The sequence below is a fragment of the Ambystoma mexicanum genome, chromosome 13, assembly GCF_040938575.1.
Source record: "Ambystoma mexicanum isolate Mex_15411 chromosome 13, UKY_AmexF1_1, whole genome shotgun sequence".
NCBI classification, from domain to species: Eukaryota; Metazoa; Chordata; class Amphibia; order Caudata; family Ambystomatidae; genus Ambystoma; species Ambystoma mexicanum.
The window spans coordinates 342,621,526-342,637,036 of record NC_090938.1 but is presented as its reverse complement, the minus strand read 5'-3'; the positions used below and the strand labels follow the sequence as shown (position 1 = coordinate 342,637,036).

At 48.6% G+C, this 15,511-nt stretch overlaps 6 non-coding genes across 6 annotated transcripts; all 6 read left to right on the top strand.

Annotated features, from left to right (window-relative positions):
* The first annotated feature begins 3,234 nt into the window (after positions 1-3,234).
* On the top strand, positions 3,235-3,307 carry TRNAR-ACG (transfer RNA arginine (anticodon ACG)). The gene has a single exon. It is a non-coding gene; the product is annotated as a tRNA-Arg (tRNA).
* A 312-nt stretch (positions 3,308-3,619) lies between these two features.
* Positions 3,620-3,692, top strand: TRNAR-ACG (transfer RNA arginine (anticodon ACG)). The gene has a single exon. It is a non-coding gene; the product is annotated as a tRNA-Arg (tRNA).
* Positions 3,693-8,205: 4,513 nt separating this feature from the next.
* On the top strand, positions 8,206-8,278 carry TRNAR-ACG (transfer RNA arginine (anticodon ACG)). The gene has a single exon. It is a non-coding gene; the product is annotated as a tRNA-Arg (tRNA).
* Positions 8,279-8,590: 312 nt separating this feature from the next.
* Positions 8,591-8,663, top strand: TRNAR-ACG (transfer RNA arginine (anticodon ACG)). The gene has a single exon. It is a non-coding gene; the product is annotated as a tRNA-Arg (tRNA).
* Positions 8,664-13,181: 4,518 nt separating this feature from the next.
* On the top strand, positions 13,182-13,254 carry TRNAR-ACG (transfer RNA arginine (anticodon ACG)). The gene has a single exon. It is a non-coding gene; the product is annotated as a tRNA-Arg (tRNA).
* A 312-nt stretch (positions 13,255-13,566) lies between these two features.
* On the top strand, positions 13,567-13,639 carry TRNAR-ACG (transfer RNA arginine (anticodon ACG)). Its single transcript has one exon. It is a non-coding gene; the product is annotated as a tRNA-Arg (tRNA).
* Positions 13,640-15,511: the final 1,872 nt, after the last annotated feature.

The window sequence follows — 15,511 nt, the reverse complement described above, 5'->3', positions numbered from 1 at the left end:
CTGCCATCCAGGACTGGTCTGCCGCCAATGATCTCTGCCTTAATCCCATTTAGGCAGAGATTCTCCTCATCGGCACACCTGCACCCTCCTTTCCTGCCACTCTCTGGCCGGCCTCCCTTGGCCCTCTTCCTGCTCCCACCTTTGAGGCTAAGAACCTTGGGGTCATCTTCGACTCCACACTCTCCTTTTCTTCTCACATCTCTGACATCTCTAAGAAGTCAAACTACCAACTGTACATTTGCAGAGGTATTGTTCCTTTCCTCTCCTTCCCCCAGAAGCTTACTGTATCTAGAGCTCTGATTCTCTCTAGGCTAGACTACTGCAACAGCCTCTTTCTAAATCTGCCTGCTTCTTCTCTCTGTCCTCTGCAACTCATCCAGAACAGGACTGCAAGACGTTTCCTTGGTCTGAAGCCCAGGGATCGTATCTCTCCAGCCCTGAAATCTTTTCATTGCTCCCAGTGGCTGCAAGGGTTAAATTCAAGTCCCTCTGCATTGTCCACAAGGCTTACTGGGGCCTGGGTCCAAAATACCTTCAACTCTCCCTCCGTAAATACCTTCCCACTCGAGCTCTTTTCTCATCCACCTCCAACTCCCTCAGGGCCGGTCGCTTCTCCAAGCAACGAGTTGGGGGTAGATCTCTTTCCTCAGCTGGGGCCTCCCTCTGGAACAGCCTGCCTGCCACACTGAAACTTGAGGAGAACCATCTCTGGTTCCGGAAGCACCTCAAGACCTTCCTCTTTGCTTCTGCCTTTGCTCTTCCGCTCCCCTGCTGATCTGTCTGCTTCGGCTCCGTGCACCTGGCTACCCTCTGATTTCGGGCCAAGGTCCCTGCCCACCCAGCCGCACACCTGCACTGCCTCCTGGCAACCCTTGCACGCAATCCTTGCACTTGGGTCTGTATCTGTAACCCTACAGTGCCCTTACCTGCACTTATCAGACACCCCTTGTCTGCGCTTTAAACCTCGCACTTGCCACCCTGCTGGCTGCGCTACCAGTTGTTGTTGTTTTTATCCCTTATTAGGCACGTTCCACCTCGCCCCTCTCCTTGCACTTTCCTCCCTCCCTCTCCCCTGCACTTGAGCATTCTCAATGTCACTGGGCCTAGGAAGATCGCTGTTTTGTCCTCCCTTCTTCCCCTCCCTTGCCTCGTCACGCTCTGAAACACGCGTGTATGAGTACGATTCAAATACAATATCATGTCATATCATAGCAGGAATCTATAGATCTGAAGATACGCAACTCCTTCAATCATTCATTGCAAACAGTAACAAACAAGGATAATTCCTCAGTGGTGTGATGGAGGCCCTTAACAGGTCTGAGGGATGTCCCCAACATCTGGAACACGATTTATCCTCCCATTACACCACTAATGAAACTTCTTTGCCTTCTCCATTGTTCAGGACGTTTTGGCATGTGCCAATTTGCACTGGACGCAGATCCCCTGCCGCTGAGGCCTCTTGGCCATGACCTTTTAGCACTGCTATGATTTGGCAAGTGAAGAATCACAACATAGGGCCACCACTAGATGCAATGTGATGTACGCTATCTGCCAAGATGGGCTACGTGCTACATGCCAACATACAGAAAGCGGAGTCTTTACTTTTTGAAGGGTCTTCCTGTGAAAGGGCTGTTTGGCGCTTACATGGCAGAATGCATGGACCTCAGAATAGAATACTTTGTGCATCTACCTACATCCGAAGAGACACTGTCAAAGGCGTGCCTGTTCACTTTGACTGCCTGTCTGATCTTGAACAACTAGCGTAGGTCTGGGGTAAGTTGAAGACTCAACAAACACGTACCTTAACTCGGTAGTGATATGAAGATATGGAAAGGCTGGGCGAAATCTATTGGGATCAAAGGACCTCGTGTCACCTTGCCAGTCTACAGTGGTTTGACGGATAGGGGTACAGTGGGGTGGGGCAGTGGGTAGGGTAGGTGTACAGTGGTGTGGGATATTGTGGGTAGCGAAGAGTGGGGTAGGTGTAGAGTGGTTTGGGGTATAGTCAGTGGTGGTAGAGTAGGGTGGGGATAAGGGTAGATTGGGTGAGAGGGGAGATGTGGGAATAGAGGGGGTGGGGTAGTGAGTTAAGGACAGGTAGAATTGGGTAAGATTTTTGTTATTATACCGGTAGCCATTTACAGCGGCAATTAAGCCATTAACTCACAGCAGACTGCTTAGAAACAACATAGATACCAGGGGTTGAGTTTTGGGTGGGAGGGGCAAGGAGTGGGTGGGAATGGCCAAAGAGGTAAGCATGGCCCAAGGCAGTCAATTAGACGATAAACAACCAACAATATTTAACAAATAAATAACCCAAAAAAAACCAAGTCGTGTGTCCCTCTTCACATGTCATCTCCCTCCTACCTGTACTTCAATGCAACGGTTTCGGCTTATAGGTGGTGCTTAAAATGCACAGTAGGCCATGTGCCTTCATCGCACCGGTGTTGTATACTAAACTGTTCCCCATGATAGACTGCTCGCCTGGTGTTCGGCAATCTTGGAGCCCCAACCCAACACCCTGACACAGCGATCGCCAAAAGGAAATAAAAATGTGCTGAAATGCTCCAGCCGGGCTTCTTAGTCCTGCTCTCTAAGAGGAAGGCTACAGCTCAATAAAACACCTTTTAAGAAGTAAACAAAAAATTGTATTCAATATATTATATGTTATTTTCTTAAAGTGAAAAACCCCATTTTATGTCTCTCACTTGTTGCATGTTTCGCGTTTCTGTAGCATGCACGTCGAGTACTCCTTGGCACGCCTATCACTCAGGCCTTATCTGTTTCATATCTGTATGGCACTTTTGGGGTTGATCTGGGTACAGATCATCCTCTCCCGCGGATTTAACACTGAAGAGCACCGAGCACATAAAATGGTACAATACTAAAAAGTGAAAACAGTCTAAATCTGTTATTTGCGCATGAAAATGTGAGTGCTATCGTACAATAAATGAGATGCTTGGTCCGTAGAACTCGCCAGAAAATACGTGCAGACAGTTGCAATCCGGGCAGTATCTGATGCTAAATGCGTTCTTTGTCAGATGTTTTCAATAAAGTATTTAAAAATGAGCCTTCTTTAACACATGTCACACGCCTGCTTATTGTGTGTTGGTAGCGTTTTTCCTACCTCTCGCTGTAAAAATGAGAACAAAGTTTCTCGTGATGTCTCAGGCAGCCCGACCTGAGCCTCTGGTTCGTAACAAAAGTGCTGAATGCAGCTCACAGTGCAGCAGCGGGCCAGTGGCGCAATGGATAACGCGTCTGCCTACGGAGCAGAAGATTCCAGGTTCGACTCCTGGCTGGCTCGTTCAAATGCTGCCTTTTTGTTCTGTATTTAAAAATGAGCCTTCTCACGCAAGGCACTTGAAAGCTCATTGTGTGTTTGTAGTCACTGTTGCAGCGTGTTTCTACCTCTACTCGGGAGAAAAAATGGGAACTACGTTATTTCTCATGATGTCTCTAACACATGGCACACGCCTGCTCATTGTCAGTTCGTAGGCGTGTTTTCAACCACCTCTCCTTATAAAAATGAGAACTAAGTTGCTCATGATGGCTCAATCCGCATGATGAGCCTCTGCGTCGTAACAAAAGTGCTGATTCCAAGAGTAACTGCAGCAGAGGGCCAGTGGCGCAATGGATAACGCGTCTGCCTACGGAGCAGAAGATTCCAGGTTCGACTCCTGGCTGGCTCGTTCGCATGCTGCCTTTTTGTTCTAGAAAGTATTTAAAAATGAGCCTTGTCACGCATGGCACACAAAAGCACATTGTTTGTTCGTAGTTAGTGCGTTTTTTCTACCTCTCCTCTGGGAAAAATGAGAACTAAGTTTCTCATGATGGCACACGCTCGCTCACCTGCTCATTGTGGGCTTGTAGCGTTTTTTTCTACCTCTCCTTGTAAAAATGAGAAGTACGTTTCTCACTGTGTCTCAAGCAGGAAACTTCTGTTTCGTTACAAAAGTGCTGACTCCTGCTCACGCTGTAGCAGCGGTCCAGTGGCGCAATGGATAACACATTTGACTAATTCCAGGTTGACTCCTGGCTGGCTCGATCATAGGCTGCCTTTTTGATTTATTCAATATGTATACATGGTCGAAGGCTGCAGACAGGCCCAGTAACAAGAGGAGGGCTTGCTTCTTGGCATCTTTGATATCATCCTGTTGAATCTTTAGGTCCAATAAGGCCGATTCAGTGCCGTGGCTTGGTTGGAAACCAGATTGGCGCAAGCCCAGGAGATTGTGTGATTCCAGTCAAAACAGGTTCTTCCCTGTTCGTCCAAAACCATCAAGGACCACATTGACACCCTTGCTCTGAATCTGGCCGACTTCTGTAACCATTCCATCACCTGTGGAATCTTCCCCTCCACTCTGAAGCATTCTCTTGTGCACCCTCTTCTCAAAAATTCCACAGCCGACCCCTCCGGCCCGGCTAACTTCGCAGGTTTCTATCACTCCTTTCCAGGGCAAACTCTTGGAAAAGCTGACCATCTCCCAGCTTAATCTTCACACCGACTCTGTTGGTTGTCTCCATGACCATCAGCCTGGCTTCAGAGCTGTCAGAAGCATGGAAACTGCTCTCCTGAACACCTGTGAAGACCTGCTGTCCAACCATGACTCTAACATCCCTTTTGGGTCCTCATCCTACTCGATTTCTCTTCTGCCTTTGACACGGTCAACCATGCCATCCTGCTCAACTGTCTCCGTGATAAGCCGGGTATCACTGATCAGGCCCTGGCCTGGATGACCTCTTTCCACTCTGATCGGCCCTCCCAGGTCCAACTTGGGTCCTTCCTTTTCGCCATCTCATTCTCTACTTGTGGTGTTCCCCACGGGTCTAACCTCTCTCCCTGGCTGTTCAACCAATACCTGGCACCCATTTCCCACCGCATTGCAGCTCTCTGCTTCAACTTTCAGTGCTATGCGGATGACACTCTGCTTGTTTTCAGGCTTCCCTCCCTCATCTCTGACCGTCTGTCTGCCATCCAGGACTGGTCTGCCGCCAATGATCTCTGCCTTAATCCCATTTAGGCAGAGATTCTCCTCATCGGCACACCTGCACCCTCCTTTCCTGCCACTCTCTGGCCGGCCTCCCTTGGCCCTCTTCCTGCTCCCACCTTTGAGGCTAAGAACCTTGGGGTCATCTTCGACTCCACACTCTCCTTTTCTTCTCACATCTCTGACATCTCTAAGAAGTCAAACTACCAACTGTACATTTGCAAAGGTATTGTTCCTTTCCTCTCCTTCCCCCAGAAGCTTACTGTATCTAGAGCTCTGATTCTCTCTAGGCTAGACTACTGCAACAGCCTCTTTCTAAATCTGCCTGCTTCTTCTCTCTGTCCTCTGCAACTCATCCAGAACAGGACTGCAAGACGTTTCCTTGGTCTGAAGCCCAGGGATCGTATCTCTCCAGCCCTGAAATCTTTTCATTGCTCCCAGTGGCTGCAAGGGTTAAATTCAAGTCCCTCTGCATTGTCCACAAGGCTTACTGGGGCCTGGGTCCAAAATACCTTCAACTCTCCCTCCGTAAATACCTTCCCACTCGAGCTCTTTTCTCATCCACCTCCAACTCCCTCAGGGCCGGTCGCTTCTCCAAGCAACGAGTTGGGGGTAGATCTCTTTCCTCAGCTGGGGCCTCCCTCTGGAACAGCCTGCCTGCCACACTGAAACTTGAGGAGAACCATCTCTGGTTCCGGAAGCACCTCAAGACCTTCCTCTTTGCTTCTGCCTTTGCTCTTCCGCTCCCCTGCTGATCTGTCTGCTTCGGCTCCGTGCACCTGGCTACCCTCTGATTTCGGGCCAAGGTCCCTGCCCACCCAGCCGCACACCTGCACTGCCTCCTGGCAACCCTTGCACGCAATCCTTGCACTTGGGTCTGTATCTGTAACCCTACAGTGCCCTTACCTGCACTTATCAGACACCCCTTGTCTGCGCTTTAAACCTCGCACTTGCCACCCTGCTGGCTGCGCTACCAGTTGTTGTTGTTTTTATCCCTTATTAGGCACGTTCCACCTCGCCCCTCTCCTTGCACTTTCCTCCCTCCCTCTCCCCTGCACTTGAGCATTCTCAATGTCACTGGGCCTAGGAAGATCGCTGTTTTGTCCTCCCTTCTTCCCCTCCCTTGCCTCGTCACGCTCTGAAACACGCGTGTATGAGTACGATTCAAATACAATATCATGTCATATCATAGCAGGAATCTATAGATCTGAAGATACGCAACTCCTTCAATCATTCATTGCAAACAGTAACAAACAAGGATAATTCCTCAGTGGTGTGATGGAGGCCCTTAACAGGTCTGAGGGATGTCCCCAACATCTGGAACACGATTTATCCTCCCATTACACCACTAATGAAACTTCTTTGCCTTCTCCATTGTTCAGGACGTTTTGGCATGTGCCAATTTGCACTGGACGCAGATCCCCTGCCGCTGAGGCCTCTTGGCCATGACCTTTTAGCACTGCTATGATTTGGCAAGTGAAGAATCACAACATAGGGCCACCACTAGATGCAATGTGATGTACGCTATCTGCCAAGATGGGCTACGTGCTACATGCCAACATACAGAAAGCGGAGTCTTTACTTTTTGAAGGGTCTTCCTGTGAAAGGGCTGTTTGGCGCTTACATGGCAGAATGCATGGACCTCAGAATAGAATACTTTGTGCATCTACCTACATCCGAAGAGACACTGTCAAAGGCGTGCCTGTTCACTTTGACTGCCTGTCTGATCTTGAACAACTAGCGTAGGTCTGGGGTAAGTTGAAGACTCAACAAACACGTACCTTAACTCGGTAGTGATATGAAGATATGGAAAGGCTGGGCGAAATCTATTGGGATCAAAGGACCTCGTGTCACCTTGCCAGTCTACAGTGGTTTGACGGATAGGGGTACAGTGGGGTGGGGCAGTGGGTAGGGTAGGTGTACAGTGGTGTGGGATATTGTGGGTAGCGAAGAGTGGGGTAGGTGTAGAGTGGTTTGGGGTATAGTCAGTGGTGGTAGAGTAGGGTGGGGATAAGGGTAGATTGGGTGAGAGGGGAGAGGTGGGAATAGAGGGGGTGGGGTAGTGAGTTAAGGACAGGTAGAATTGGGTAAGATTTTTGTTATTATACCGGTAGCCATTTACAGCGGCAATTAAGCCATTAACTCACAGCAGACTGCTTAGAAACAACATAGATACCAGGGGTTGAGTTTTGGGTGGGAGGGGCAAGGAGTGGGTGGGAATGGCCAAAGAGGTAAGCATGGCCCAAGGCAGTCAATTAGACGATAAACAACCAACAATATTTAACAAATAAATAACCCAAAAAAAACCAAGTCGTGTGTCCCTCTTCACATGTCATCTCCCTCCTACCTGTACTTCAATGCAACGGTTTCGGCTTATAGGTGGTGCTTAAAATGCACAGTAGGCCATGTGCCTTCATCGCACCAGTGTTGTATACTAAACTGTTCCCCATGATAGACTGCTCGCCTGGTGTTCGGCAATCTTGGAGCCCCAACCCAACACCCTGACACAGCGATCGCCAAAAGGAAATAAAAATGTGCTGAAATGCTCCAGCCGGGCTTCTTAGTCCTGCTCTCTAAGAGGAAGGCTACAGCTCAATAAAACACCTTTTAAGAAGTAAACAAAAAATTGTATTCAATATATTATATGTTATTTTCTTAAAGTGAAAAACCCCATTTTATGTCTCTCACTTGTTGCATGTTTCGCGTTTCTGTAGCATGCACGTCGAGTACTCCTTGGCACGCCTATCACTCAGGCCTTATCTGTTTCATATCTGTATGGCACTTTTGGGGTTGATCTGGGTACAGATCATCCTCTCCCGCGGATTTAACACTGAAGAGCACCGAGCACATAAAATGGTACAATACTAAAAAGTGAAAACAGTCTAAATCTGTTATTTGCGCATGAAAATGTGAGTGCTATCGTACAATAAATGAGATGCTTGGTCCGTAGAACTCGCCAGAAAATACGTGCAGACAGTTGCAATCCGGGCAGTATCTGATGCCAAATGCGTTCTTTGTCAGATGTTTTCAATAAAGTATTTAAAAATGAGCCTTCTTTAACACATGTCACACGCCTGCTTATTGTGTGTTGGTAGCGTTTTTCCTACCTCTCGCTGTAAAAATGAGAACAAAGTTTCTCGTGATGTCTCAGGCAGCCCGACCTGAGCCTCTGGTTCGTAACAAAAGTGCTGAATGCAGCTCACAGTGCAGCAGCGGGCCAGTGGCGCAATGGATAACGCGTCTGCCTACGGAGCAGAAGATTCCAGGTTCGACTCCTGGCTGGCTCGTTCAAATGCTGCCTTTTTGTTCTGTATTTAAAAATGAACCTTCTCACGCAAGGCACTCGAAAGCTCATTGTGTGTTTGTAGTCACTGTTGCAGCGTGTTTCTACCTCTACTCGGGAGAAAAAATGGGAACTACGTTATTTCTCATGATGTCTCTAACACATGGCACACGCCTGCTCATTGTCAGTTCGTAGGCGTGTTTTCAACCACCTCTCCTTATAAAAATGAGAACTAAGTTGCTCATGATGGCTCAATCCGCATGATGAGCCTCTGCGTCGTAACAAAAGTGCTGATTCCAAGAGTAACTGCAGCAGAGGGCCAGTGGCGCAATGGATAACGCGTCTGCCTACGGAGCAGAAGATTCCAGGTTCGACTCCTGGCTGGCTCGTTCGCATGCTGCCTTTTTGTTCTAGAAAGTATTTAAAAATGAGCCTTGTCACGCATGGCACACAAAAGCACATTGTTTGTTCGTAGTTAGTGCGTTTTTTCTACCTCTCCTCTGGGAAAAATGAGAACTAAGTTTCTCATGATGGCACACGCTCGCTCACCTGCTCATTGTGGGCTTGTAGCGTTTTTTTCTACCTCTCCTTGTAAAAATGAGAAGTACGTTTCTCACTGTGTCTCAAGCAGGAAACTTCTGTTTCGTTACAAAAGTGCTGACTCCTGCTCACGCTGTAGCAGCGGTCCAGTGGCGCAATGGATAACACATTTGACTAATTCCAGGTTGACTCCTGGCTGGCTCGATCATAGGCTGCCTTTTTGATTTATTCAATATGTATACATGGTCGAAGGCTGCAGACAGGCCCAGTAACAAGAGGAGGGCTTGCTTCTTGGCATCTTTGATATCATCCTGTTGAATCTTTAGGTCCAATAAGGCCGATTCAGTGCCGTGGCTTGGTTGGAAACCAGATTGGCGCAAGCCCAGGAGATTGTGTGATTCCAGTCAAAACAGGTTCTTCCCTGTTCGTCCAAAACCATCAAGGACCACATTGACACCCTTGCTCTGAATCTGGCCGACTTCTGTAACCATTCCATCACCTGTGGAATCTTCCCCTCCACTCTGAAGCATTCTCTTGTGCACCCTCTTCTCAAAAATTCCACAGCCGACCCCTCCGGCCCGGCTAACTTCGCAGGTTTCTATCACTCCTTTCCAGGGCAAACTCTTGGAAAAGCTGACCATCTCCCAGCTTAATCTTCACACCGACTCTGTTGGTTGTCTCCATGACCATCAGCCTGGCTTCAGAGCTGTCAGAAGCATGGAAACTGCTCTCCTGAACACCTGTGAAGACCTGCTGTCCAACCATGACTCTAACATCCCTTTTGGGTCCTCATCCTACTCGATTTCTCTTCTGCCTTTGACACGGTCAACCATGCCATCCTGCTCAACTGTCTCCGTGATAAGCCGGGTATCACTGATCAGGCCCTGGCCTGGATGACCTCTTTCCACTCTGATCGGCCCTCCCAGGTCCAACTTGGGTCCTTCCTTTTCGCCATCTCATTCTCTACTTGTGGTGTTCCCCACGGGTCTAACCTCTCTCCCTGGCTGTTCAACCAATACCTGGCACCCATTTCCCACCGCATTGCAGCTCTCTGCTTCAACTTTCAGTGCTATGCGGATGACACTCTGCTTGTTTTCAGGCTTCCCTCCCTCATCTCTGACCGTCTGTCTGCCATCCAGGACTGGTCTGCCGCCAATGATCTCTGCCTTAATCCCATTTAGGCAGAGATTCTCCTCATCGGCACACCTGCACCCTCCTTTCCTGCCACTCTCTGGCCGGCCTCCCTTGGCCCTCTTCCTGCTCCCACCTTTGAGGCTAAGAACCTTGGGGTCATCTTCGACTCCACACTCTCCTTTTCTTCTCACATCTCTGACATCTCTAAGAAGTCAAACTACCAACTGTACATTTGCAAAGGTATTGTTCCTTTCCTCTCCTTCCCCCAGAAGCTTACTGTATCTAGAGCTCTGATTCTCTCTAGGCTAGACTACTGCAACAGCCTCTTTCTAAATCTTCCTGCTTCTTCTCTCTGTCCTCTGCAACTCATCCAGAACAGGACTGCAAGACGTTTCCTTGGTCTGAAGCCCAGGGATCGTATCTCTCCAGCCCTGAAATCTTTTCATTGCTCCCAGTGGCTGCAAGGGTTAAATTCAAGTCCCTCTGCATTGTCCACAAGGCTTACTGGGGCCTGGGTCCAAAATACCTTCAACTCTCCCTCCGTAAATACCTTCCCACTCGAGCTCTTTTCTCATCCACCTCCAACTCCCTCAGGGCCGGTCGCTTCTCCAAGCAACGAGTTGGGGGTAGATCTCTTTCCTCAGCTGGGGCCTCCCTCTGGAACAGCCTGCCTGCCACACTGAAACTTGAGGAGAACCATCTCTGGTTCCGGAAGCACCTCAAGACCTTCCTCTTTGCTTCTGCCTTTGCTCTTCCGCTCCCCTGCTGATCTGTCTGCTTCGGCTCCGTGCACCTGGCTACCCTCTGATTTCGGGCCAAGGTCCCTGCCCACCCAGCTGCACACCTGCACTGCCTCCTGGCAACCCTTGCACGCAATCCTTGCACTTGGGTCTGTATCTGTAACCCTACAGTGCCCTTACCTGCACTTATCAGACACCCCTTGTCTGCGCTTTAAACCTCGCACTTGCCACCCTGCTGGCTGCGCTACCAGTTGTTGTTGTTTTTATCCCTTCCTAGGCACGTTCCACCTCGCCCCTCTCCTTGCACTTTCCTCCCTCCCTCTCCCCTGCACTTGAGCATTCTCAATGTCACTGGGCCTAGGAAGATCGCTGTTTTGTCCTCCCTTCTTCCCCTCCCTTGCCTCGTCACGCTCTGAAACACGCGTGTATGAGTACGATTCAAATACAATATCATGTCATATCATAGCAGGAATCTATAGATCTGAAGATACGCAACTCCTTCAATCATTCATTGCAAACAGTAACAAACAAGGATAATTCCTCAGTGGTGTGATGGAGGCCCTTAACAGGTCTGAGGGATGTCCCCAACATCTGGAACACGATTTATCCTCCCATTACACCACTAATGAAACTTCTTTGCCTTCTCCATTGTTCAGGACGTTTTGGCATGTGCCAATTTGCACTGGACGCAGATCCCCTGCCGCTGAGGCCTCTTGTCCATGACCTTTTAGCACTGCTATGATTTGGCAAGTGAAGAATCACAACATAGGGCCACCACTAGATGCAATGTGATGTACGCTATCTGCCAAGATGGGCTATGTGCTACATGCCAACATACAGAAAGCGGAGTCTTTACTTTTTGAAGGGTCTTCCTGTGAAAGGGCTGTTTGGCGCTTACATGGCAGAATGCATGGACCTCAGAATAGAATACTTTGTGCATCTACCTACATCCGAAGAGACACTGTCAAAGGTGTGCCTGTTCACTTTGACTGCCTGTCTGATCTTGAACAACTAGCGTAGGTCTGGGGTAAGTTGAAGACTCAACAAACACGTACCTTAACTCGGTAGTGATATGAAGATATGGAAAGGCTGGGCGAAATCTATTGGGATCAAAGGACCTCGTGTCACCTTGCCAGTCTACAGTGGTTTGATGGATAGGGGTACAGTGGGGTGGGGCAGTGGGTAGGGTAGGTGTACAGTGGTGTGGGATATTGTGGGTAGCGAAGAGTGGGGTAGGTGTAGAGTGGTTTGGGGTATAGTCAGTGGTGGTAGAGTAGGGTGGGGATAAGGGTAGATTGGGTGAGAGGGGAGAGGTGGGAATAGAGGGGGTGGGGTAGTGAGTTAAGGTCAGGTAGAATTGGGTAAGATTTTTGTTATTATACCGGTAGCCATTTACAGCGGCAATTAAGCCATTAACTCACAGCAGACTGCTTAGAAACAACATAGATACCAGGGGTTGAGTTTTGGGTGGGAGGGGCAAGGAGTGGGTGGGAATGGCCAAAGAGGTAAGCATGGCCCAAGGCAGTCAATTAGACGATAAACAACCAACAATATTTAACAAATAAATAACCCAAAAAAAAACAAGTCGTGTGTCCCTCTTCACATGTCATCTCCCTCCTACCTGTACTTCAATGCAACGGTTTCGGCTTATAGGTGGTGCTTAAAATGCACAGTAGGCCATGTACCTTCATCGCACCGGTGTTGTATACTAAACTGTTCCCCATGATAGACTGCTCGCCTGGTGTTCGGCAATCTTGGAGCCCCAACCCAACACCCTGACACAGCGATCGCCAAAAGGAAATAAAAATGTGCTGAAATGCTCCAGCCGGGCTTCTTAGTCCTGCTCTCTAAGAGGAAGGCTGCAGCTCAATAAAACACCTTTTAAGAAGTAAACAAAAAATTGTATTCAATATATTATATGTTATTTCTTAAAGTGAAAAACCCCATTTTATGTCTCTCACTTGTTGCATGTTTCGCGTTTATGTGGCATGCATGTCGAGTACTCCTTGGCACGCCTATCACTCAGGCCTTATCTGTTTCATATCTGTATGGCACTTTTGGGGTTGATCTGGGTACAGATCATCCTCTCCCGCGGATTTAACACTGAAGAGCACCGAGCACATAAAATGGTACAATACTAAAAAGTGAAAACAGTCTAAATCTGTTATTTGCGCATGAAAATGTGAGTGCTATAGTACAATAAATGAGATGCTTGGTCCGTAGAACTCGCCAGAAAATACGTGCAGAGAGTTGCAATCCGGGCAGTATCTGATGCCAAATGCGTTCTTTGTGTGTATGTATTGTTTTCAATAAAGTATTTAAAAATGAGCCTTCTTTAACACATGTCACACGCCTGCTTATTGTGTGTTGGTAGCGTTTTTCCTACCTCTCGCTGTAAAAATGAGAACAAAGTTTCTCGTGATGTCTCAGGCAGCCCGACCTGAGCCTCTGGTTCGTAACAAAAGTGCTGAATGCAGCTCACAGTGCAGCAGCGGGCCAGTGGCGCAATGGATAACGCGTCTGCCTACGGAGCAGAAGATTCCAGGTTCGACTCCTGGCTGGCTCGTTCAAATGCTGCCTTTTTGTTCTGTATTTAAAAATGAGCCTTCTCACGCAAGGCACTCGAAAGCTCATTGTGTGTTTGTAGTCACTGTTGCAGCGTGTTTCTACCTCTACTCGGGAGAAAAAATGGGAACTACGTTATTTCTCATGATGTCTCTAACACATGGCACACGCCTGCTCATTGTCAGTTCGTAGGCGTGTTTTCAACCACCTCTCCTTATAAAAATGAGAACTAAGTTGCTCATGATGGCTCAATCCGCATGATGAGCCTCTGCGTCGTAACAAAAGTGCTGATTCCAAGAGTCACTGCAGCAGAGGGCCAGTGGCGCAATGGATAACCCGTCTGCCTACGGAGCAGAAGATTCCAGGTTCGACTCCTGGCTGGCTCGTTCGCATGCTGCCTTTTTGTTCTAGAAAGTATTTAAAAATGAGCCTTGTCACGCATGGCACACAAAAGCACATTGTTTGTTCGTAGTTAGTGCGTTTTTTCTACCTCTCCTCTGGGAAAAATGAGAACTAAGTTTCTCATGATGGCACACGCTCGCTCACCTGCTCATTGTGGGCTTGTAGCGTTTTTTTCTACCTCTCCTTGTAAAAATGAGAAGTACGTTTCTCACTGTGTCTCAAGCAGGAAACTTCTGTTTCGTTACAAAAGTGCTGACTCCTGCTCACGCTGTAGCAGCGGTCCAGTGGCGCAATGGATAACACATTTGACTAATTCCAGGTTGACTCCTGGCTGGCTCGATCATAGGCTGCCTTTTTGATTTATTCAATATGTATACATGGTCGAAGGCTGCAGACAGGCCCAGTAACAAGAGGAGGGCTTGCTTCTTGGCATCTTTGATATCATCCTGTTGAATCTTTAGGTCCAGTAAGGCCGATTCAGTGCCGTGGCTTGGTTGGAAACCAGATTGGCGCAAGCCCAGGAGATTGTGTGATTCCAGTCAAAACAGGTTCTTCCCTGTTCGTCCAAAACCATCAAGGACCACATTGACACCCTTGCTCTGAATCTGGCCGACTTCTGTAACCATTCCATCACCTGTGGAATCTTCCCCTCCACTCTGAAGCATTCTCTTGTGCACCCTCTTCTCAAAAATTCCACAGCCGACCCCTCCGGCCCGGCTAACTTCGCAGGTTTCTATCACTCCTTTCCAGGGCAAACTCTTGGAAAAGCTGACCATCTCCCAGCTTAATCTTCACACCGACTCTGTTGGTTGTCTCCATGACCATCAGCCTGGCTTCAGAGCTGTCAGAAGCATGGAAACTGCTCTCCTGAACACCTGTGAAGACCTGCTGTCCAACCATGACTCTAACATCCCTTTTGGGTCCTCATCCTACTCGATTTCTCTTCTGCCTTTGACACGGTCAACCATGCCATCCTGCTCAACTGTCTCCGTGATAAGCCGGGTATCACTGATCAGGCCCTGGCCTGGATGACCTCTTTCCACTCTGATCGGCCCTCCCAGGTCCAACTTGGGTCCTTCCTTTTCGCCATCTCATTCTCTACTTGTGGTGTTCCCCACGGGTCTAACCTCTCTCCCTGGCTGTTCAACCAATACCTGGCACCCATTTCCCACCGCATTGCAGCTCTCTGCTTCAACTTTCAGTGCTATGCGGATGACACTCTGCTTGTTTTCAGGCTTCCCTCCCTCATCTCTGACCGTCTGTCTGCCATCCAGGACTGGTCTGCCGCCAATGATCTCTGCCTTAATCCCATTTAGGCAGAGATTCTCCTCATCGGCACACCTGCACCCTCCTTTCCTGCCACTCTCTGGCCGGCCTCCCTTGGCCCTCTTCCTGCTCCCACCTTTGAGGCTAAGAACCTTGGGGTCATCTTCGACTCCACACTCTCCTTTTCTTCTCACATCTCTGACATCTCTAAGAAGTCAAACTACCAACTGTACATTTGCAGAGGTATTGTTCCTTTCCTCTCCTTCCCCCGGAAGCTTACTGTATCTAGAGCTCTGATTCTCTCTAGGCTAGACTACTGCAACAGCCTCTTTCTAAATCTGCCTGCTTCTTCTCTCTGTCCTCTGCAACTCATCCAGAACAGGACTGCAAGACGTTTCCTTGGTCTGAAGCCCAGGGATCGTATCTCTCCAGCCCTGAAATCTTTTCATTGCTCCCAGTGGCTGCAAGGGTTAAATTCAAGTCCCTCTGCATTGTCCACAAGGCTTACTGGGGCCTGGGTCCAAAATACCTTCAACTCTCCCTCCGTAAATACCTTCCCACTCGAGCTCTTTTCTCCTCCACCTCCAACT